At 36.4% G+C, this 24,176-nt stretch overlaps 1 protein-coding gene and 1 long non-coding RNA gene across 4 annotated transcripts in view; one reads left to right on the top strand and one right to left on the bottom strand.

The window, feature by feature from the left end:
* DLC1 (DLC1 Rho GTPase activating protein) overlaps window positions 1-24,176 on the bottom strand; it is a 220,992-nt gene that overhangs the window by 175,950 nt on the left and 20,866 nt on the right. The gene's annotated exons all lie outside the window — the stretch shown is intronic.
* LOC109144951 lies at window positions 4,822-22,891 on the top strand. The gene is made up of 3 exons (XR_002046025.3): window positions 4,822-4,967; window positions 21,722-22,059; window positions 22,639-22,891. It is a non-coding gene; the product is annotated as an uncharacterized LOC109144951 (long non-coding RNA).

The following is a 24,176-nucleotide window of genomic DNA, read 5'->3' as shown; positions in this document are numbered from 1 at the left end:
AATGATAAAGGCTGCTGCATACTTGCAGAAGTTATAGCACAGTCATGTTTTTCTTCTGCAGACATTTCGTGACAAATAGAGAAGCTGAGAATAAGCTCTCTCTTTTCTCTAATAAGACTGAATTTGTTTAGAAACAGTGAACTTCAAAATAGCACTATTCCTTTCAGAGGCAGAATGTTCTCTGCAGCAAAACCATTGGAACAGAGTCTCAGAATGCTACTTGTGCTTGCATATGACTTGCATGACACAATTGGTTTAGTTAGAGAATAATTTCAGTTGGAAAAGACCTTTAAAATCATTTAGTCCAGCTGTAAACGCAACACATTCAAGTCCACCACTAAACCATGTCCCTAAGCACCACATCTACATGTCCTTTAATAATCTCCAGAGACGGTGACTCAAACACTTTCCGAGTAAGCATACAGCATACTGAGGGGGTAGACAAGAATCAGAGAAAACCACATCCCTTCTCCATAAAGTACAGTCACTAGAACTAAGATGGATGAGAAAACAATAGGGAAAATAAACCCAAAACATATAGAAGTAAGTGAGGTCTCTTGAATCCTACAATCTAGTTTAGGCTACTCAGCTGATTCTCTGAGATGCCAAATATTAGGCAAAGACGATATTCAGGTAAGCAAGATATTATTCTACATTCTTATCAGAATATTCAGAGTTTCATAGGCTATAAGCACCCTGAGTATATGAGATTACAGAGCTAGAAATTATTACTATGAAGGCACTGAAAATCAATCCACTCTCTTGTTGTCGACAAACTCTAATGGATATTTGCTACTGTATAGTAAATCCTCTATAAAACTTTACAGTAGACAATGACTAAAATTATACTTTCACTTACATGATATTAATAACAGTTTAGTATTTCAAAAACCAGGGGTGATCAGAAAACAATTGCTTAGTAACTTTGTACTTTGTTCTGTTTATAGCTGTACTCCAAACTTATTTTTAAAAAATAGATATCTAAATCATTATCTGATACAGGTCATGGTTACATGGTTACTTTAATCTTCCCCAGATTCCTGGTTCTAACAAGTTCCTGTTCTCTCATCTATTTGCCTGGGCTACCCATAAGTTCTCCTTGTACAACAACTGGTTTCCAGTAAGTTCCAGAAAGCCATTGCGGATCCAGCTGAACACAATCCCTGGGGAAGGTGTAGTGCTTATCAGGGTCTTCTATGCAACCCTACAAATGTCAGAGCTGGCCAACGAAGACTAAAAAAGGCAGGACAGAAAGCTGAACTGATTTTTATTTTTTCTTGCAAAAGCTTGGAATTCAATTGCAAAGTGACCACTTAACTGTAACCTTGTGTTTTGCCGGTGGGGTTAAGCCTATTTTACAGATATTGTAGGGTCTTGAGGTCTTCTCAGATGTTTTTCTTCAGGATACCAATACAAAGAACTTGGGGAGTGTGTATATTTGTAACTTTCTGAGGGTCTGAAAGAGAGGTATATTGTCAAAAAGCAGCAGCAAACTGCTGTCCTCTGTCTCTTAATTCACCCATTTATTCTTCTTTAGCTTTGCCAATCTATGCAGCTGAAGAAATGCCAGAAATATTTTTTGTGTCAGAAGTTTGTAAGAGAACATGATAGCATGAGAAAACCCCTTGCTAATTTTTTATATTCAAAGGAAGAAGTTTAAGTGCTTTGTTTTCTTGGGAAAGAACTCACTCTTTCCCATGTGAAAATTGGATTGTCCCAGTGACAATTACCTTCTTATTAAATTACTTCTGCGCTGTGAGATTTAAACTAAGGTTACTTTTGTATCACAATTCACAGCACACTGATATTTATGAGAACTGTTACTGGTGACTGAGGAAGTGGTGGCAAAGGTCTTGATCTTGAAAGGGGATAAAATTTTTGTTTGTGAATGAGACCAATGTTAAAGTTCAGATTTGGGTTAATGCCAAATAAACGTGAATGTTCAGAACTTGCCTCAAAAAAAGGGTTTCAACAAAAGGGTTACAAAATTAGATGTTCATATCAGAGTTCTTAGTTTAACTACATGAAAGCTTAGTCACAAGCAAAATAAGCCCCCCAAACTGGGATTGGGATCAAACATGTTGGGAGTGGAAATGTTGATCAGGGAAATTATTAATCCTTTTCAGCCACATTTAGAAAGATTCTAGATAGCTCAAAAAAATCTTCTTTCACTTTGAATTCTTAGCAAATGGTAATGAATGGCAATTAGAGGTTTTGAGAAAATACAGAATCAAAGGAAGCTGGATCACCCTTTATAGGTCACACACCATATTTTACAACTATTTCCTGAAATAAATAACAAAGATGCTGCAGTCATGCAATTTTCTCTAAAACTCTGCAACAATTAGTGCACCATCTCTGCAGAGATGACTTCTGAAGAGCTGATAATAGCCCAAATTTGGTAAAAAAATATCAAAACTCCCTTGTTTACCTCAGGCACCCGTTAATAGCATCTGTCTTCTGTATATTGTTGTCTGAAATTCATCAAAGCTAAGTGTCTGACTTGTGGTAAGTGGTTGACTGGAATTTTGGAGAAGTCTGTGGTTCAGACAAGGAATTCTGCTTTTCTTTATAATATATTCAGCTATTTCATGTATGCCTTTGAAATATGTTTATGCACACTGGAATTATTCTGGCTATTAAATGTTACTTAAGGGGACTGATCTGTGCACAGAGCCCAGCACTGAGGCTTGCTCAGACACATACACTGGCCTGTAGACTAGCCTTTAAGGTTCATTCTCCATTCACATCAAAGGACAGAACCCACGTAACACAGAACCAAAAGACAAAGTTAGTCTGAAAGCGTCATTCTTCTGCAACTACCTTTCTGAATCCTTGAATTCATTCTCCCCTAAAAGTGTGCAGTTTATGTTTCTTTCATTCACTTTAGTCATTTTCCTTTTGCATTTCTATCCTAAATCCTTAGGAGGCCCAAAGTTGCACCACATAATTGCTACTTAACCAATTTTTCCAGAGACATTTAAATGAATACATTTTATATGATTGTTTTTAACATTCACTTTTTTTCAGCTGTAAGTTCAGCTTCTCTAGTGACAATTTTAATCTGAAATCATTAACACTAATTGCTTGAAATATTACACAATATTAAATATTGCACTTTTAGATATACTCTTCATGAGCTAACAATAAAAAGTCTTAGAATCAAAAAAATACATCTGGAAGTGATCTTGGAAGGTAATGTCATCTGCCGCTCTCTCAATGACAAGGCCATCATACTTGATGTATAGTTCTCCAGCTACTCTTACAAACCACCAAAACTGCCCCAAGCAAAATGGGTGTTATCCCAGTGTTACCTTCCTTAGTACTAAAAACTTAATTCTATCATGGAATCACAATCTTTCTCTAGCTTGAACTCATGAATTCTTATTTTTACCGATTTTTGTTCTGCATGGCAGACTTTTCTTCTCCTTGGAAATATTGTGTACCCTCCATCCCCATACTCAGGTTCATTCTTTCCCCTCCACAATGTAATGGCAGGGATGGGTTTCTTCCATCTCTGGCCATTCTCACATCAATTCTTGAGTTTCTCTTGGACTCTCCTCTTGAAGAGCAACTAGAAAAATCCTCTGTCTTCCCTGTAGGTGAAGTTGATGGAAAAAGCATGTCTCTAGGAATGGAAGAGTACAATATTCTCAGGGTATTTTTCTGTTGTGATAGCAAATAAATGTCAGTTGAAGCCATTTCACCTCCCAGCATTTGTGAGGTCAAAAGCACTGGCAGCTGACTGAGGCATGCAGGTAGCAACAAGCAGGTGAGATGAATGATTGATTGTCAGGAACGATTCTGGTACAGCCAAACTTTTCTTGCATAGAAGTCCTACAGGCTCCATCCTTGGAGGCTTTCAAGACCCAGCTGGATAAAGTTCTGAGAAACCTGGTATGATTTCAGATCTAGCCCTGCTTCAGTAGAGTCCTCCTGAAGTCCCTTCCAACCACTTATTAGGGTTGTCTTTAAGTTTTCCATTGCTGGATGGAAATTAATTATTATCTACAAAAGTTACTGGTAAAATCAGGTTGGGTAGAAAGTATTACTACTGAATGCAGCTAAGCATTTTACTCAGTGATCTACCTCTTTATTGTGTTCCACTTAGCGTTCATACTGCTCTTGGATAGGTACTGCTGCTTTTGTAGGTAGCCTTCACACACAGGGTATACTTGCCTGTCATACCCTGAAGCCAGGCCCTCCAGCAAATGAGTTATACTGAATCAAGTGGTAAATAATCTTCTTTGGAAGATAAGAAAAATACCTTCAAAACCAAATAGTATGGTATATTCTTTTTAAAAGCACCCATAATTTATTGCAACTAAAGGGAAAATTCAACACCCATAGCATTACATGGGGTTATCACCTTATTATTTTCTTTCATATCATAGCTCAGACATGATCTGTATTGTGTGACATATACAAGGACTGTGTGAGGATTTTCACCTTATCAACAATAACCAAAATATATTACTCCAAATTTTATGCATCAGTATTAGAAGAAAAACTCAGGTTTTCTTACTACAAAATCTGAAAATGTCTCTCATGGGTGTACTGAGGTTCGGAAAAAATAATAAAGGAAACAAAACACATAAGCAATATTGATGTGACAGATTATTGTGTATCATACCTAAGTTCTTAACCTTATCTAAAAATCATAGGTTGTGTTTACACTGTCAATCAAGAGAGTAATAAGGAGTAACTAAGTAGTAAATGACAGCCTGAGCTGAAACCTGAGCTCCTACCCCAGGAAGAAGCCAATTAGTGATGCCCTAGCTGGACTTGAGTCCAGCTGAGACTTGGCTGTGGCCACAGCATTTTCCTTTTTCTTCTTGTCTCTGAAAGTTTCAGCCAGACTGCAGCAGGTAATGGCATTAGTGCTCAGCTCTGACAGTGCTCAGCTCTGACAGCCTGGACCAGGAGGAAGGAAAAGTGCTGTGCCCTGCTCTGGCCCCAGCTGAGAGGTGAGTTCTTTCCTCCCAGCTCAGCCTGGAGCACTTCTATGTGCCTACATATCTCTACTCCGTTTTGGGGAGCTGATGACTGACAGCTTCATTTCACAGCTGCTGTCTCCCAGGAACAGAGCAGCAGAAGTGCCTGTAGCTCAGGAAGGACATGCTGCTCAAATTGGCTTCAGCCAGTCAGTCTGTGTCAGTGTGTCTGTCCACAAAGGATGCAGCAGACTATGATTAGGAGCTGGACAGTTTGAATGGGAGGTGAGGTTGGCTACATGTTCTAGTTTTGACCAACACCCAACATATTTATATTGTAAATATACCCACAGTGCTGCAGGAGATACACACACACACACACAAACATACACATGTATATATATACAAACATTGCTTACATGGATAAATAAAAGATGTGAAAACAGATTCGGAAGTCAATGTTATTTCCAAGTGTAGCTTTACCAAATCAAATAGGAGGTTTGAATTCAAGAGTTATCACAAAGAGGCAATAGAATAAAAAAGACAAACATATCTGGGCCAGGATTAAATCACATATTTTAACTAATGTTCAACAAACTTGTATTCCATCCCAAAACAGTTTTTGGGATAAAAAAAGATTTTATAAGGCCTAATAGAAAGTAGCATTCAAGACAGGAAGATAAAAAAATGTGAAATTCGTAATTTTGGGCTTTCTGTTATTCTTCACAAGTTGCCTGAAGTCTCCTGTCATCAAAGAAACATTAAATTATTCAGATATGAACATCAAATAGTGAGGGATATTTTAAAAATAGTGAACATCACAATTTTGAGTCGGTATCCAGGAAGACTGTTAGCTTGGATACGTTGCAGGGGAAACTCATTTATCTGGATTTAATAGTAGCTCTTTGGGAAACTCAGCATGGTGTGATTGCCATTACTTAATGGCATGAAAGCAATATCAACAGTTCAACTCAAGAGAAGAAAATAAATAAGAGTACATATTTTTTTCAAGCATTTTCAGAAATTCTAGCCAGCCCATTATATAATTCATCCATGCTTTAGACCAGTGGAAAAAATCTTAACCACCCCCTACTGAAATGAGCCCACCTGACAAAACAAATCCTTAATGATCCACATGATCTGACTGAAGGGCCAGTTGGGCTAGGACTAACACAGATTGCAAAAGCTCTAAGACTAATAGACAATGATCACAAATCGTGCCTTTCTGATTCAATCTTCTCAAGTGAATTCCACAACAGCGTTCTCCTTTTTAAGGAAGAGATCCCAAATGTAGGGAGAGTTGCACAATGAAGTTTCCTTTCAGTTCCTCAGTTTGAAATACAAAACTGAGTTTCTGCAAAATAAATGTTCCTCATGAAGCATAGTACTATCAAAATCTCAGCATTTTGAGAGCATGGTTTTTCAAGAGTGCTGAAGTAATATCTTGTTTCTAAACCTCTTTTGACTTTGCCTCCTTGACTCTTTGAGTTATATGCTGTTGGAACAGTCTGTATTGTGTCATTGAGAGTATTACTGACATTTGTGGTTTAGTAATGATTTCATGATTCATGATTTAATGGCGAAAAGATTCAAGCAGAAAAATTGGGGTGTTCTGAGAAGAGCTGCCAGTTTGCAAAAGCAACCACAGGACTCAGGGAAACATGGGGACTGTGAGAAGGACAGGTTGGTCAGCACTGTCCATAGACGAGTCAGCTGGACTGGGTATAAACATGAACAGGAGAAAAACTCTTGCCAGGTCCAGTGTGCAAGATGGACCTACTGAGTGGGTCATATCTCTTGTGTTCTGAAGTTAGTGTCTGATTTAAACCTCAGCTGAAAGAAAACTGAATGGACAATCAGTGATTAAGCAGTAGAAAGGCATATGATCAGTTAGGTCAGTGACCAGGATATTTTGTGAAAAATGTAGGTCTCTGCAGTATTACTTATGTTGCAAACAATGTAAAAGTTACTGTAATCTGTAGCTACAAATGGATGGGACAGTTTATAACAGTTGTTAGAATTGATGGAAGCAAAGAATGTAAAAATTTTCTCTACTGTTTATGAGCATCATGGGAAGACACCTACCAGCTCTTTGAAATCCAAATACACAGCTTCCAAGGACAAATAATATTATAGTTTTGGATCATTAGTGGGCCTATATGGTGTTACCATTAAATAAATATGATGGCACTACAGAAATTCAATGCATTTAGAGACTGGTGCTAAGTGAAAGTGGTGAAACTATTGTAATTCTGGGCTTAGCAGTAGTGTTAAGGACTATGCTTCCTGGCCCTTAATAATTTAAGTCAAGATTATGATACCCTAATTGATCTTAAAAGATTAAAGTGTAAGAAAATGCAGAAGATAATAATGAACAAATTTTTTGCTGTAACTGTGAAGTGAGATTTAAAAGCCCAGCAGTTAACTTGATCAGGTTTTCACAAATCCTCAGCTTTTGTTTGAATTGCATTTTCAGTAGTTCAACCCTTCAAGTTAACAGACTAAAATAATTTGCTTGCCATTCCTTCCCAATTAGTGCTACTGAAATCAGTGAGACTAGTCTCTGAATATGATCTAGTGAATTAAATTCAGATTGGTGCAATCTAGGTATTGACAATGGAGACACTATCATGATTAGATGCATACAATGGCTATTTGCAGAACCGGTTTAGTGAGTGTTGGTAAACTGAATTACCAAAGAAAAATGAAGAATTACCATGGGGTAGGAAGCGGTTTGTATGCCTTAGAGTTTCCCATCTGCATATCTGCATATGCCAGTTTAGGTGGATTGCAGTAAAGTGCTCTTTTAATATTAAATATTTTAAGCAAAATTTTATGCTTGTATATCCATGAATGTCAAATCCTGGATAATATTTTGCATTTATAATGATATTTGCATGGAAATGTCTGATCATTGTAACTTTTTCAGGTTCTTAACATGCACAGGCACATGCCACTTTAATTTTTAAACTCTTTTTAAAGCAAAACAAAAATGAAGTTTGCACATTTTTATTTCAGATAAATTTTTCCAGGTGACTCATTCCCTTTGGAGCTATGCAATAGAGAGCCTTGGATATATCACTGTCTGCTTCCATATACAGAAAAGAAGACATGATGCAGTAACACTAGCATGTCCCCAAAAGAAGTTATAAAGCCACCATAGAATGGAGTATACACATTTGTTTAAAAATCTGCTCTGAATGGAAGCAGTTATAGATTTTTAGCCTTATTTTCCTTTATGATAAAATAATTTTTTGTTGATAACAAGCTGAAATGCCCCTCTTAATTTTAGACTCAATCCCTTGCTTTTCTGGATTAAAATCTGACCAATTTTACTATGATTTGCACTTCAGAAATATGAATAGTAGAAGACTCCCAGTGCAACAAAGTGATTTTTGGTAATGGGATATTTCTTGAACAGATTTTTTTTCAAACATATATGTACATATATCTCATACTCTGTACTTAAAAGGGCAAAAGTAGCACTGCACATTTTTGTGAAAAAGAATATCTACTGGTTGGATCTTTGAAAATCGAGTAAGTCAGCCAAGCAATACTATTTCTATACCTATTATTTCTAGGTGTGTCCATAAGGTACACAATAGCCATCATCCCCAGTAAATGTGGTGAGGAATTAAAGAAATGTATACATTATTGATTGAAACTTTACTAACTTCTTTAAAAACAACACTTCTTTTCTGTATGATGAAACACTAAATTTACTGTCTTAATACTTCCCTTATATTCCCCTATATAAACAACCATAGAGCTGTTATGGTTATTTACCCTTCACAAAGCTAGAAATAACTAGATGTTTGCTACACTTTTAAAAAACCTTTTTAGAAGTGAGGTTTCCTAATATTAAAAGAAATAAGCACTGTCACCATATTTTGTGACAAAAACATAAAACATCTTTAAAGGTCAGCATAGCTTTTGCATGAAATATGTCTGCAGAGAAAAAAAAATGTTTGAGAAGGGAGAATGAGACTTTTGGAATAGTTAACTACAGAACAGCTGGCACAGATTAGCCTATGTCCTCATACAATCAAAATGTTTCTATTAGAGAACTTGAGATAACCAGCTTGAGAGTGTTTAAGTACACTGCAGTATTTTTTTTTTATGAATTTAATCAAGCATTATCTCATGAGGTATGACTGCATTTTCCCAGTAGAATTGAAGAATTATCAACCCTACACTGTTTTTTATATATATATATATATATATATATATATATATGTATTTAATATCAGGTTATTTGGCTTGATATTTATCTGTGGTGTTCGCCAACTTTTACTGACTTAACACATGACACGCCATGACAAAATCAGCTCAGGGCAAGAAGGAAAAGCATGAAAACTCTGGCTACTGATTCACTAGTGAGGCCAAAAGAGTGAAATTACAGTCTCAAAAACGCATGGCAGAAATACATGTCTGGAGAAAGGACCTGGCTCAGTGACCAGCTGCACTGAATTTCTAGTCACTGCCAGCTGGCCTCCCCAAGGAAGAACAGCACTGAGAACACTGTGGACTTCAAGTGCATTCAAAGCATCTTATGGTGAGTGGTGCTGGACTGGTGATTGTTCAATTTGAACAATAGGACATTTGTAATCTAAAAGTATTTCTTCCTGTACAGAAACTTAATGTTGAAATGAATGTTACTATTATCAAATACATTCTTCTGCATAGGGGGCAAAGAAAAAAGCCTATTTGTTATAGAATTTCCAATAAAGTATAAACTGCAGTTCCATCACTAATTTAGTTAAATCCTGCTCCCTCTGACTCATAACAATGTGAGACATAAATGACAATAAGGCTGCTTCACTAAGTCAGTGAGTTTATTAACATGAGCAAAATACCATTTGGCTCTCCTTTGTTTAAAAAATGAGATAATAGATTTTATTATCAGGCTTAGGCAACGTGATGACTGTAGGTAAAATTTGAGGCCCTATGAAATAACCCAGGTTTTGCTAGCAACAAAATTAGTATTTCACCAATCTGATTTGTGTCCTTCTGCTACGTGTGTCACCCAGAGCAAACAGGAGAAGCCTTTTCATTCTGACAGTTTATTTTTCTTGTGTCCAGGGCACAGTTGCTCTGCAGATGTTTATGCTTAAGAAGATAAATATCTCTAAATGCGCAATTAAGTTGAATTGTCATATTGATACACTTCAAAAGAGGCTGAGTATTTATATTACTCCCGAAAAGAAGAGAGACAAATAGAGAGCTGAAAGGAACAGTTGCTTACAGAGAATAACAGAAAATGGCATTGGAAAGTCCAGTTTCCTCAAGCTACTGTGTGAAGACCTCAGGGAGAGAGCAAGCACGTGCAAATGAGTAAGGGCACATCTATAAGATATATTACATGGAACTGCTTAATTCCATCTAAATCTGATTTTAAAGCACAGCTACTGTAAAAACAGGAGACTTTTCTTCACTGGAAACAAATAATGAGGTTTAATACAGAATAGAAGGAAGTGCAACAAGCAGGAGCAATATTGTAGCTCTAAAAGATTTTAAGGCTTCTGGGGAACTTTCACCTATGTATCTTAGGTAGTTGCAAAGTTCTTATTAAAACACTTTAGTGCATCTTTAATACAACTAAACTCACATTACACATGACAAGGCTATTAACTCCATTTTAAGGATGTGAAAATGACAGGCAAAATAAGTGTTTTCCCAAGGCTAAAGCAGAACTTGACCTAAGCAGCAGTGCTGAGTACCCCTCTGTTTTGAACCCTGTTTCTGTGATCCACCCCTGGAGTGGTAACATCTGAAAGTGTATTTAATGCTCTGGTTAGTGGGATAATAACTGTTTGCAATGATTTTGTCTGCTGGGGATGTTTAATTGCTGGTTTTCATGTTTCAGGCTCAGTTCTGACAGTGTAATCTAAATGGGAAAAACATAAATCAAAAGGCATTTTTCTATGTATTTATTGAATGCATGCATTTTCTTGCTACATTTAATAAGAGAAGTTTTGGTTTTTTTATGTTTTCCCTTGCTCTCTTTATCTCTAGAGATTTCTAAAGCAACTCTGGGTAGCTTTATGTTTATCAGATTTTTTTCTCCTTTTCCTCTCTGAGACAGGAAGCTGAGGGTTTTGACCTCATCTGGATCTTTCCCAGTGTCAGCAGGTGGTCTGTTCAAAAAGATTCCATGACACTGATCTCTTTCTGATTTATCAGATATCTAGGTCAATAAATAGGTCTCTACTGTTTTTTCCACAGCTGTAAAATAACCAGTGGAGTCCTCTGAGAGCTAATTAACAAATCTTTTGAGTTTTTCTTTCAAGGAACAAGTGTTCTCTTTCTGGTTAGTAAATTCCATTGCAGTGTCCTTTAGCACAGACTGCCTAATTGTAGGAGCTCTGGCTCACATGAAGCAGTTAATTTAAATTAAATGTTAAGATCATTCCTAACAAATTATTCTGTGTCCTTTTATCAGTGTATATTGTCACAGCCATGAAACCCTTTTACTGTTTATATAAAGATTGTAGAGCAATTGTCATACCCAATGAATCCACCAAGTGACAAAGAATACGATTCTTCTGTATGACTTGTGTTGATGAGAAAAGTCAAGGTACTGTAGTAGACAAAACTGGGCCCCATTCCACATTTGTGATTTTTCTGTCTGTATCCTCCTCGCCAATACACGCAGTTTTTGTGCTGCTATGGCGAGTCGCCATATCCTGTCCCGGATGAGGTGGTTCATTTGACATTAGGTACAACCTATCTGAAATACCTCCATCACTACCTAGAAAGCATATTTGCTGACTCTCTGTGAAAGAAAGGAAATGTGGAAGGCTCCAGCAATTGCTAAGACAGCTCTCTTTAAATATCTGGCAAAAGTGGAAGTAATCAGAGCACTCCTAAAAGATCATATCATAGAATAATAGAATGGTTTGTTTTGGAAGGGACCTTAAGGATCACCTCGTTCCAACTCCCTTACCATGGGCAGGGATAGCTTCCACTAGAACAGGCTGTTTAAAGCCACATCCAACCTGACCTTGAACACCTCCAGGGATAAGGAGTCCACAGCCTCTCTGGGCAACCTGTTCCAGTACCTCATCACCCTTATGTTAAAGAATTTCTTCCTGATATCCAAACTAAACCTACCCTCTTTCAATTTAAATCCACTCCCCTTGTGCTACCACTACATGTTCTTTTAAAGTGTCTCTCTCCATCTTCCCTGCACATCCCCTTCAAGTACTGGAAGGATGATACAGGGTCTCCACAGTGCGTTCTCCAGGCTGAACAACCCCAGCTCTCTCAGTTTGTGTTCCAGCCCTCTGAGAATATTCTTGGCTTCCTCTGGGCATGCTCCAGTGGGTCCATGTCCTTCTTCTGTTGGGGAGTACTGGGAGTATTTATGTTCCATTCAGAGCTGGATGCAGTAGTCCAGGTGGACATCTCATGGGAGTGGAGTGGAGTAGAGGGGGAGAATCTCCTTCCTTGACCTGCTGGTTACACTTCTTTTGGTGCAGCCCAGGACACAGTTGGCTTTCTGGGTTGCAAGCACACAATGCTGGCTCATGTTGAGCTTCTTATCCACCAGCACTCCCAAGTCCTTCTCCTCAGGGCTGGTCTTGATCCATTCTCTGCCCAGCCTGTATTTGTGCTTGTGATTTCCCTGACCCAGGTTCAGGACCTAAGGCTACAAAAGGCCAGCCAACAGGCTTAAGCTTACAAAAGATCTCCAGAACACCTCCAAACTATCTTTCTACTGTCTTTCTGATAGTTTCTGTAGATGATATTATTTCAAAGGAGATATTCCTTTTATAAGTTACATATTTAATATTATTCTACTGACTATTGAAAATAGGCATAATAATAAAATAATCATTTTGCCAGAATGCTATGTTCTCAAAGTTTATTGAATATTGGAATTCAAGGAACTGCCAAGTCCTAACGCCAGCTCTGCTTTTGACTGAGAATATGTAATTCCTCTGGTTTTATTTATTCATGTTTGCACTGATGTTGTTATCAGGAACTCTTCTCCCAGACTGCTAAATTTTGGTTATAGTCCCTAAAGAACAAATCAAAACCATTCAGGGTGTTTACTTGAGATTATGTGATAAATATTATATACTGTTTTTAACAACAAGCTTCTACAAAGATTACTTCTTGCAATTCTTATGCTGCCTTTTAAAACACAAATTATACACAGATGGAGATCATTTATACAGGACAGAATGAGCTAGAACAAATGAGTACTTATCTTATTTCCCTACAGAACATGTGAAGTGATATAATCACAAAACAACTGTTCCACATACTGCCAAAAAGGATCAAAAAAACTCTGCCACAAAATACATGTGCATTCAACATGGGGACTCACAGAGAAAGGTAAAATTTTATGCTATGGTCATGGTAGAAAAGACAAATCTTACTATTTGTCATGGAGTAATGGGAACCACTCAAGCAGAGAATGTACAACAGTGTTATCAAGTAGATGCCATAGATTCCTCTTGAGACAGAGCCTTCTCATACATTACTGGGTTAAGTCACAGTCCACATTTTCTCTGCCTGCTGAAACTGTGGCCTGGGTGTAAATCTCAGTTGATGTTAAATAAGAAAGAGCAATCCAAATTAGACAAATGGCCAAAACCCAAAATACCCACTATAAACTACACTATACTATTACAGAGTCCCATGCACAACAGTTTTTTCCCAGTCCATAGGGAATTATATTTCAAATTGAATCCAAGTGCTGTATATCAATGAATGAAATGTTAGGCTTCACAATAACCAAATAATGATTCCTAAAATACATTATAGACAAACATTTCCTTTGCATTTTTGACTAACACAGCCCCACACAACACACTCGCAAATGCCTTGGGACGACCAGAGAGTACAGTGATTTCTAGCTGCTAAATTTCTCTTTTGTCTTGAAGAATCAGGGACAGTACCAGGAAGAAATCCATCCCTATTTTCAGCTCTCTTATCACTTAGTCTTTACTAATCCCACAAGCCATTTTTGGTGAAGAAGGTGTTCCAAGAGGGAGCAAATCAGCTCTTTCTTTTTTAGTCTGCTTGCACATTTTCTACTCCCCTTGTACAGACAAACTTTACCTTTGAGGCTCACAACTCTGTCCTTAACAAAGACTGAAGTTAATATCAATGGCAGTGGTGGGGGATAATATTTGCTTTACTATTGGGTCCTACTACCAAGGGCCTAGAGAAGGGAACCAGAGTTTCTTTCTACTACAGGCAGTAAGAGCAAAACAAAGCGAATTGTGTCAGAGACAAAAAAGAACCCCAGCAAAAACCAAACAATCCAAAACCTAGTACAAAAGACAATCTTCTCTCTACTTCTATTTCAAACACACATTAAAACCATTTTAGTGCTTATAGTGTGTAATATCTATTTCTTCACTCCTCACTGAGTTTGATTATGTTTACGTAAGATTCCCTGTCTAGATTCCCAGTGGTACATAGCTTTGCTTTCAAAACAGTTTTATATTGAAGTGGAAAAGGACACTGACTTGTAAAATGCTGGGAAATGCACATCAGGAGGATGCATTCATGGAGAGCTGAACAGCTGGCCAACAGAATGAACACATTACCACAGGACTACTGGGAATTAGTGAGAGAACTAGAAAGCACAAGTACAGGGGGAAAATATTCTGCACTATTTTACGTTGGATCTGATGTACTTCAGAAAGATAAAGCAAAACCTATAAAAATCTCAAGAGACTTCCTAGTTTGTTTAAGGGCAAAATCTATATTGTGTAAATAGAAATCTATATTCTTCTAGCAGGGAATATTTATCAAATTCACCCAAAAGGAAACTGTGATGCACTGAACTATTTTAAAAATCTGTCTTCAGAAGATTTTTTTTGTAGTCGTTGTTCTCAAAGTCATAACAGTTAGTATCTTGCAACCAGTTTGTTTGAGGTGGAGGACAGAGTTGGACAATTTCACATTGCAAGTGATGGGAATGTAAAATCCTATGACTTTGTCTTTTAGTTCATACTTCTTGCACTGCGCAGATATGAATCTGCTACCCTCCAAGGTCCATTTTTTTTCCTAATGTCTGAAAAATTTTCCCTTACTATTGATAATTCTGAAATAAAATTTTTCTTTGTGAAGCAATGCATTAGGTCTATCAAATCAGAGAGCACACACTGAATCTCACCATCTGATATCATTCACCTCTCATGCTTTATATCATGTCACTCAGCAAAATCCCTTCAAAAGAATGCTCCTGGCCCAAACTAAAACATGGCAGTGCATACCTACTTTAACCAACTAGCACAAATCTAACTAAAACCTTCTGTTCCCTGGGAACTGCAACTCACATTTTAAAGTTTGGATTGTTGAATAACATTCAGCTGAAGGCTGATAATATCAATTGTAATTCCTCATTTTGGGATTGTAGGTGATTTAGCAGCAGCAAGAAAGAATGTAGAAGGGCTTAAAACTTATACCCATTCATTTTCACAATTATACAATTTTGCTGAAACAACATCTTACTTTATCATATGCAGACAAATTGAAAAGTTATACAGACATCCAAAAATAGAATAACTTTAAAATACAGATCTGAATTGCCAGATTAAAGGACTCAGTAAGACTTTTAGTTAAAAAAATATCACATATCATAAAATTTTGCTAGTTCAAAGACTTGGAATTATGAAAGCAAAAACATCGTTGATAGGCCTATTTAGGATCAAGCCCCTTCAGTCAAATATCCTGAACACAGTGGCAGGTAAAAGTAGATAAGGCAGAACTGCCCAATTATAATAAGAATGGCAGATAGGGTTTTTTCATTTTTTCAGCAAATCAGACTTCTGAATTGAGAGGAAACTTTTCGACAACTGCCTTGCACACCAAGATTGCTAATCACACAAATATTATTTTGTTAAATGGGATCAAAAAATCCATCTAAGCATCAAATAAGAATCAGCCCCCATGCTTCTTGAGAATTCTTGATGTGCATAAAAACAAAAGTAAAATGTATCCACAGAATAGATAAAAGAAAGAAATCAATGCAGAAACAACAAGCAAAAGTTAAGCTTGTGTACTCTGACATCTGTTCCTGAACTCTTTTCTCTTTTTCTGTCTCCCAGGAATTGTTTGCATTGGTTTCTGACCTGTGTATTCATATGAATACTCAGAAGTGGTATTCAGATTTACAGACAGGTTACTTCATATTTTAAAGGACTAAAGTTACTTCAAGAATCAGTGGGGATATTTTTGGTGGTGGGACTGTTTTTTTTAAACTTTTTTTTCTCCCCCTGTAGTTGCAGAGCTGTGAAATTAAGGAAGTACATCTGTACTCAAAGTGAATAAATTTCTCAAGTGACTACTTTTTTATTTAAGTTGGTACTGTAGTATTAATTAAAAATTGAACTGTAATTAAAAAACCCAATATATTTTAGCTATTAGGTCTGTGAATTCCTCCTTACCATCCCCAAAGTGACATGCTTTAGCAACAGTAAGGTGACATTATTAGAGGTCACAATCCAAACTCAGAGTTTGACAGATGGTCTATTAATTGAGCTACCCCTCTTTGGTGAGCAAAAAAATATCATAAGTTTTTACAACACTCCCTTAAAACAGAGGTTGTTGGAAACCATTGGGATGGAAAATCTGTTGCTATTTCAGTTGTGTATCTGGTAAGATGGAAAATTTTTCAAGTCTACACAGATGGTAAATAAATTTCTGCTACATGAGGCAGTTCCTGGAATAAAGAAATTTTCTCAAATAACAAGTGCCAATTTTTTTCAGCAAGACTTATTTTTAACTTTCCCAAGGACTTGTTGAGAGAGCTGGAGAAGTGTCCTTTCACCTTCAGAATCCTGGTCTAACTCCAGAAATAGCTTCTAATGTCATTCTCAGCACAGATGAGTTTTCTTTACACTCAAAAAGACATTTCAAAACAAAGATCAAAGTGCCACAATAATATGTTGCTGCTGGTAAACATTCCCTCTGAAGAGAGTGGCTAAAAAGTAAGAAATTTCTATTTCAACCCTAAGACAATCATCGGTGACTAACAGTGCTGACATTTAAGCTGTCATTATTATGCTTCATGAGGCAATGCTGTTGACACAGGAGAGCTTGTCCTCCATGGACTAAGCATAATGGAAAGGATTGAGAGAGGGAGACCAGAATCAGGGACAAAGTCACTGCAGACTATACCCACTAAGGAAGCTGTGAAAAAAACACATAATAGTTAGGTTTGAGTACACATTTTAGGCAACTGTAGAAATGAATGCTGGACAAGAGGTCTAGGAACCACTACCACTACTACAGAACTAGCATTTGGGAGTGTTTGGGACCACTCTCCCCTCATACCAAAGTGGAGCAGAGTCATGCAAGTCGCTCACCCATTTCACCAAAAACTTCATATTCCCTTCCTAATCTCTTCATGTGACTGCACAGCTCTGCTTGTCTGCTACCTTGAAATCAAACCCTGCAAAATGATGATACTTGCAAGGAATAAAATACACCTTATTCTCATATCACCAAGTAACCTTTCCCTTATGTGTGCATAAGCTCCAAATGGCTAAAATTCTTAATATTGCACTCAGCATAGTACATGAAGTAAGAAAAAAACCCCAAACAACAAATTTGTGAAAAGGCAAGGGTAGAGGTATCAATGTTCTTAACACCAGGGTATTAAGAGAAGACTAACTAGAAGACACTGGATGAAAAAGGATGTTTTTGTGTCTGACAGACAGTATGGATGACCTAGAGAAAAAAAAAATTATGGACATTCTAATCTAAGGGTACTGTTACTATTCCCAAGAGAGTAAAATTCAGGAATATATGTATTTCTTCTGAATCTGATTAAAGCTGGTTTCCGCACTGTCATAACTATTCATAGGTTTCAGTCTGCAAAAGCACAATCCATTGATTTAAAACATATCTTGCAAAAGAAGCTACAATAAAATTAAAACACAACATTTCTAAAAGCTTAATAACATGTTTGTGAAATGTGATAAATTATAAATCCTGCAGAAGATTTACCCAAAAGAATATTAATCAAGGTACTAATATAGAATAACTTCTCTCCAAATTATCTTTGATACTAGTAATATTGAGAAAGAACTGGAAACAGAGTGGTCAACTAGGAGTCATTTTCATGAGCTGAAAAATCTTTGTGCAATTAAGATTTGAGTTATCACTTCACATAGAAAATACTGATTTTCACCTCTTTATTTTCTAGTCTTATTTCACCTCTTAGACAGTGGAAAAAGATAGGTCTTGAGAGACTATCTCTTCTCTTATTTACTCTCTGGCAATTTTGCTTCCTATAAAAAGCCTGAACAGTAGAGTGTTCATTTACCACATCATCTTGTCATCATCTACCAAGTAGTAGAGAGTATTTGTAAAGAGGTGAGTTTAACATGCTGGAATAAATTCAGTAGATGTATTGAGGTGTCATATGCACATAGAATCACTACTAAATCTGTGTTAGATAAATACAGTTTGGCTTTTATCAGAAGAAAAGTGTTTTTCAGGGAATCTGGATGTAGGAAAGTAGTTTGATTTAGATTACCAAATTTTGGCTTGTGGCCATGTTTTTTCATTTTCAATGTAATAAAGGTGTCAGCTTTTAAAATATTTTGAAGCTAAAATTACTAAGCCATGAGTTTTAGCACTGCTGAATTGTTTCATGCTTTCATATCAAACAGCCATGAATCATATATCAATGATTAGTAGTACATGCAAACCATCTTTTCTAAAGAAGTTTGAGGATACCATCCAAGAGATTAAAACATACCATGCAAGAATAGAATCAGCATTTTTTGGATGGGTATATGAGATAATACTTTATCAAAACATTCAGGATATTCAAACAGAAACCGTTGTTTAATTGGATCTGCTGTGTGAAAAAAAGGTTTAGGAAGGAAGCAATTTACAGAAAAGGATAAATAAACTTCTGTTTAACATAAATAATCTACATATCGCGTTTGCTATTCTAAGTCTTAGGTAAGACAAGACTGCAAAGACAGTGCAAAACTTAAGATATGGAAGTTGTTGCTGTAAAATGACACATTATTGAAGGAAATCCTCATGTTACAGTGAGCCAAATTCTCATTAGCGTTGTGTGCATAAGCCAAGTTCTTATATTGCATTGTTGTAAAAGCCTCAGACATCAGCTGTGACAGAGTTATGAAGAGCAGTGAGGATCTGGTATACATTTGCCACATATTTACCTCAGCGCACACAGATGCTCACGCATGTATTGCTGCCTAGATTTTTTTTCTAAGGAGGCAGAATTTATCTCTAAATTGGAATTCATAACCATTTTTGGCCATATCCTCTGGAGCTTGGAATAGTTTTTGGCAGCACGAGAAGTATTGTTTCACTTAGTTTAGCCATATTCAATAAACCCTGTGTATTATCTGTGGCATAAACCTCCTCGCCTTTACAAACCTCTTATGTCACCTTTGAGACAGAGCAGTAAAAGGAGATAAGCATGAGCAACACATTTTAGGTGTTTCAATGGTATCTACCATTGTGATGGGAAGCAAAAAATAAAACCCAACCAACCAAAATAAAACACCACAGAAAAACCCCATGATAAACACTGCAGATGGCACCCACCTTGGTGCAGTTCACCTCACAAGGGTGTTGTTTGCTTTTAACTATTACATGGGAATTGGTAAGATACCTGCGGACTAACCCACCACGAAACTTCTATGGTCAAGTACTCCTTGATAGGCAAAGACTTCACTGTTGTAAAGCCTCAGCTCCCAGAGCTGGCCATGGTAGGCTGTTCTTTTCTGTCTCCTTCAGAGAGCACAGGTCATGTCTGTAGTAGACAGTTGTGCTCAAAAAGCTGCTCTGCCATAGCTATGGCTTCAAAGGCTCTTTAATAAAGGCAACAATGCTCTAATACTGACTTTTCTGATTACTGCTGTAAGTTCCATTTTTGGATGGAAGCTGTATCTCAATGTGCCTCTTGGACCTCTCTGTTTTCACTTGAAGGTCAATTCAAAATGAACATTATGCTTGTGAAAGTGCCAGAGGAACAGCTCTAGGAAGAAAAGTCCTTTTAAAAATTTTTTTCTTTAACTGCGCTGTGGACAGTGATGTCATGTAATCCAGGGTGTTTTGTTCAAATGTCTTAACTTCACTTCCAGTTTGTTAAGGGTTTTACATACTGTTCATTCCTTCCAAGACCACTTCCCGCAAAAGTTTGATGTTAATTAAAAATCTGGTGTCATTTTAGCTAGTGGTCATTGGTCCATTTGACATGACCTAACACTGACAATTTATAGACTGCAAAGAGTAAATAATTGGCCAGTAAGGAGTTTCATTTCAAAAAACAAAATGAAAGACATTTTAGAAATTTTCTTCCAATCAGTATTGCAGAGCTGGACAAAATTAGAAATCTCTGATTACACACTGCATGAAACTCTAGACTGGTCCCTAGAAGCATGTATATGATTTTGGTGAAGCAGTAGTGTGTGACTACAAACTGCTTATAAATACAAACACTTTCATGACCATTTTAGGTAGCTCAGCTCCAAGCATAACTTGATGTGCCACAGTCTCTTGGTTTGCAGTCTAGACAACACTGTCAGCCTTGAAAATTTATTGCTGAACACTGTCACAAAAATGTGCCAAAGTGAAATTTGCATAAAGGTTATACTGTAATGGCCTGGCAATCATCCCATCCTGTTCTGAACTTGTTTTAAATATTTTTCACATTGTTTGAAATACATCATACTACAGTCCAAACATAAAGGAAGCCTGTGGGAAAGCATTCTTTAGCTTCCCAGATGGAGATAATATTTATGATACATATTTTTGTGAGAGTAATAGAGAAAATTCGTGGTCATATAACCACAATAATAGGAGTGCTTTATGACCACCACTTTCTACTAATTACCATAGATAATACACATCATTTAAAAAATGTAAATCCAACTGTTTCAGTCCATTTATATTTTTGAACCACATTTTCATTATTAAATGGTAAATTTAGAAAACAAGTTTTCAATACGGAAAAGAGAAACAAATATTCATGACAGCCAAGAAGGTTTCATTTTTTTTCCAAAGAAATCATACTATTTGTTTTGCTTCACTTGCATCTCTTGCCAGATTCTTCCCAATGCCTTCAAAACCATGACCATTTAATAGCAATGTGCAAATGCAGCAAATTCCTTGTGGTGAAGCAACTGTGGATTTCAGTAATAATTGTCCACTGTACTAACACTACAGACTGTAGCTCTGAATTTTGGGTTGGAATTAACCTTTCAAAAAGCTGTTGTGGTTTAAGATCTCTCATCAATTTTTGATGTAGTTCATATTCACATTATGAGTTTGGATAAAGAGATCCTTGCTCTTCTCTAAAACCTTTAGAAAATTTGAGAATCTTTAAAAACCTGTATAAAGTTTGAAAATTGCAAGAGATTCAGAAATGGAACAAAAACAAATCCAAATTTCACACTCGATAAAATAGATTTCCACAGTTTGAAAGATCATCTTTAAAAAGAGGTTATCATATTTCCAATATTTGCATTTACCATTGTCCTTTACAAGACTAAGAAAATAATTTTCTAGATGCCAAGATTATATTATTTATCTCTGTATATGAAGATGAAGCTACTCTGGCATAAGTGCAGATCTCAATTGTACAGGAAATATAGTTAGAGAACCATATGACTTGAAAGTAATTTTACTATGATAATACCTCTATAGTAACTAGCTTCTGTAGTCTCTAAAGTTACAAATTATTATAACACCCAAGTTCAGCAAGGCATTTAAGTATACTCTAAGAACACAGTAGTTCCACTGATATCCATTAATGCTTTATTACTGTCTAGATTAAAGCAGCTGGGAGTTGGTCTTCAATGACATAATGAAGACCAGAAGCCTTGGACTTCTACAACCATGAAACAACATTCATTACTCTCCACACTTTCAGGATTTCTAATGCTCATGATTTTAGAGGGCAGATGTCTTCCCTGGTTGTTGGATTTCTCCACTAGAATATTTGCAAGATGACTATCCTTCAAAATAATGGGAAAACAAACTGTGAGAAACAACTGCATTTATTTATCATATTTTGCAAAGGAATAATTAAATATTTGGAAAATCACCAACTTTTGAAGCTGTCATCTTCCTCTGACTGACACATTTGCAGACTGCATCTCAGAAGAAGGTAAATTTAATGCCCTGTTACAAAATCAGAATACAACAAAATGCATATTGCCATGTCAAATTAAGATTTCCTGCACATTCCTATTGTTTTTATTAGTACTTTTATTTTCTATGCTTTTTTTCTGTGTTGACCTGTCCAAGCTATAGTTGCTGTGCAACCCTAACAAGCCCACATCCGATAACTTATGTAGTAATAGTTCAGAAAGGAACCCTATGAAACCAGCTTCTATAAAATAGAAATAACAAAACCACTGTAAGAGTCTTTAAAGCTAAATTTTAAAAAATTATGTAAAAAAGAATGAATCTTAAATTATCACAATTCAAAAAAGACAAAATTGAGGTAAAGAGAGATAAGACTTCAAAAAGACATACTGGTGACAGGGCTGGAAATTCTGGTATACTAACAGCAATAAAGTAAAAAAATCTACACTGTTTGATATTATTATTCACAACAAGCTCATATTATTTTTAAGTACTCAGTTTGAAAGGATCATTCAATGTGAATGGAAGAGATAGCACAAAAGAGTTGCAAAGAAACAATTTCAGTAAAACAGGTACCTCTTATGTTTTTTTTGTGAAGCTTTCCTACTACCTCTCCAGGTACCATAGTATGAGCCAGCAAGCAAAGCTCTGTAAGTTTCCTGTGAAATTAACTTACATGGTGATACAAATGGAAGCTCCTGGAAGAGCCCAGCTTTCTAACTTGCCCTAAAAATCATAGTCTTAGCGTTGTTAAACAAAATTTAATTCTGATCGCAATGGACGAGAGTCAGCCTCCACATGTCATGGACATGCATAATACTCAAAAAGCAAATATGGATGGAAAGTCTGAATTCAAGTAAGTAATTTTTTTGCTTTCTCACATTATTATAATTGTTGAAATAAAGAAATAAAATTTATTGCAACAGTACAGGAAATGTAAACCCATGCTTTGAAAACTAACAGCTTTCCTGTGGGGAAAAGGCACTGTACCAAAGATCTATGTCACCCCAGGTAACCTTCTATCCATGTTTCTTTTGACATTTGCTGCCAGACTTGTGATAATCTTATTCTTAAATTAATTTTCATTTTATTGACACTGGCAGCAGCTGTTATGCTGACATTAGCTGTGTCCTTAAGCATCCTTTGCAAATCACACAGTATTTGATCTAGAAATCTGGATTAAAGTAGTAGCAATAATAATGAGCATTAGGAACAGCCCTGACTGTTATATTCTTTGGCCTTGCAGGAATGACTTTGAGATAACATCAACTATTTGAAACTGGAAAGCTTCTAAGCAGACCACCATGAGGAATTACATTGTCCTGCAGGAGAGAGATGAACAGTCACAGTTGTATCTGTAGCTGTTTTCTTCCCATTTATATTGAATGATCTCTAGGAATAAAATCTAAAAGGAAAGAATGGTGGAAGGACAATGAAATATACAGAACAAGCCAAAATTTGTTTCGTAAGTGGAGTTTGTTGATGTTTCACTTTTTTTTAAGCTTCATGGATTTTTACTCAAACCATTTAGAGCCACACTTTACAATGTTGACTTTCTGCTTCTTTATTGATTCATCATTTAAAAGAGCTGTCTGAGCCTTGTTTTAAAAATTGCATTCACAAAATGCTGATTATCATTGGTTACAACAGCACACATCTGTGATTGCATTTGGGAAGTGAGAGGGGAGAGCTTACTGCAAAACTATATTCCTCAACCCACCTTTTTATGCTGGTGCTGAATGAAGTATTTCCTTTTTGTGTTGAACAAGAACTGAAATTAATTTATTAGAGTTCTGCTGCATTTGTGCACCTTCTCAATATGCCCCAGCAAGGATTTTCCTGTCTTTGCCTAAGCTTGATGAGATGAGCAGCTTGGCGAAAATATAAAATGGAGCACACACAAAAATTTGACTGATTCTGTATAAGATAATGGCCATTTTCTTCCATTTAAAAATCAGTGCATAATAACTAAATAGTCTCCTGTAGTTGGTTTTCTCTCAATAGTTGTTGCTCTTCTGGTTTTGTATAATACTGTTCGTTAACAGCTCTGTTGCTTTATATATATGAACAAACATGTGAGCTGCTTTTATACCCCAAGCATTACAGTTTGCTCTTTAGTTCCAAAGATTATTCCAT

Source organism: Corvus cornix, chromosome 4 (genome assembly GCF_000738735.6).
Source record: "Corvus cornix cornix isolate S_Up_H32 chromosome 4, ASM73873v5, whole genome shotgun sequence".
NCBI lineage: Eukaryota > Metazoa > Chordata > Aves > Passeriformes > Corvidae > Corvus > Corvus cornix.
This window is presented reverse-complemented; position numbering and strand designations above follow the sequence as displayed.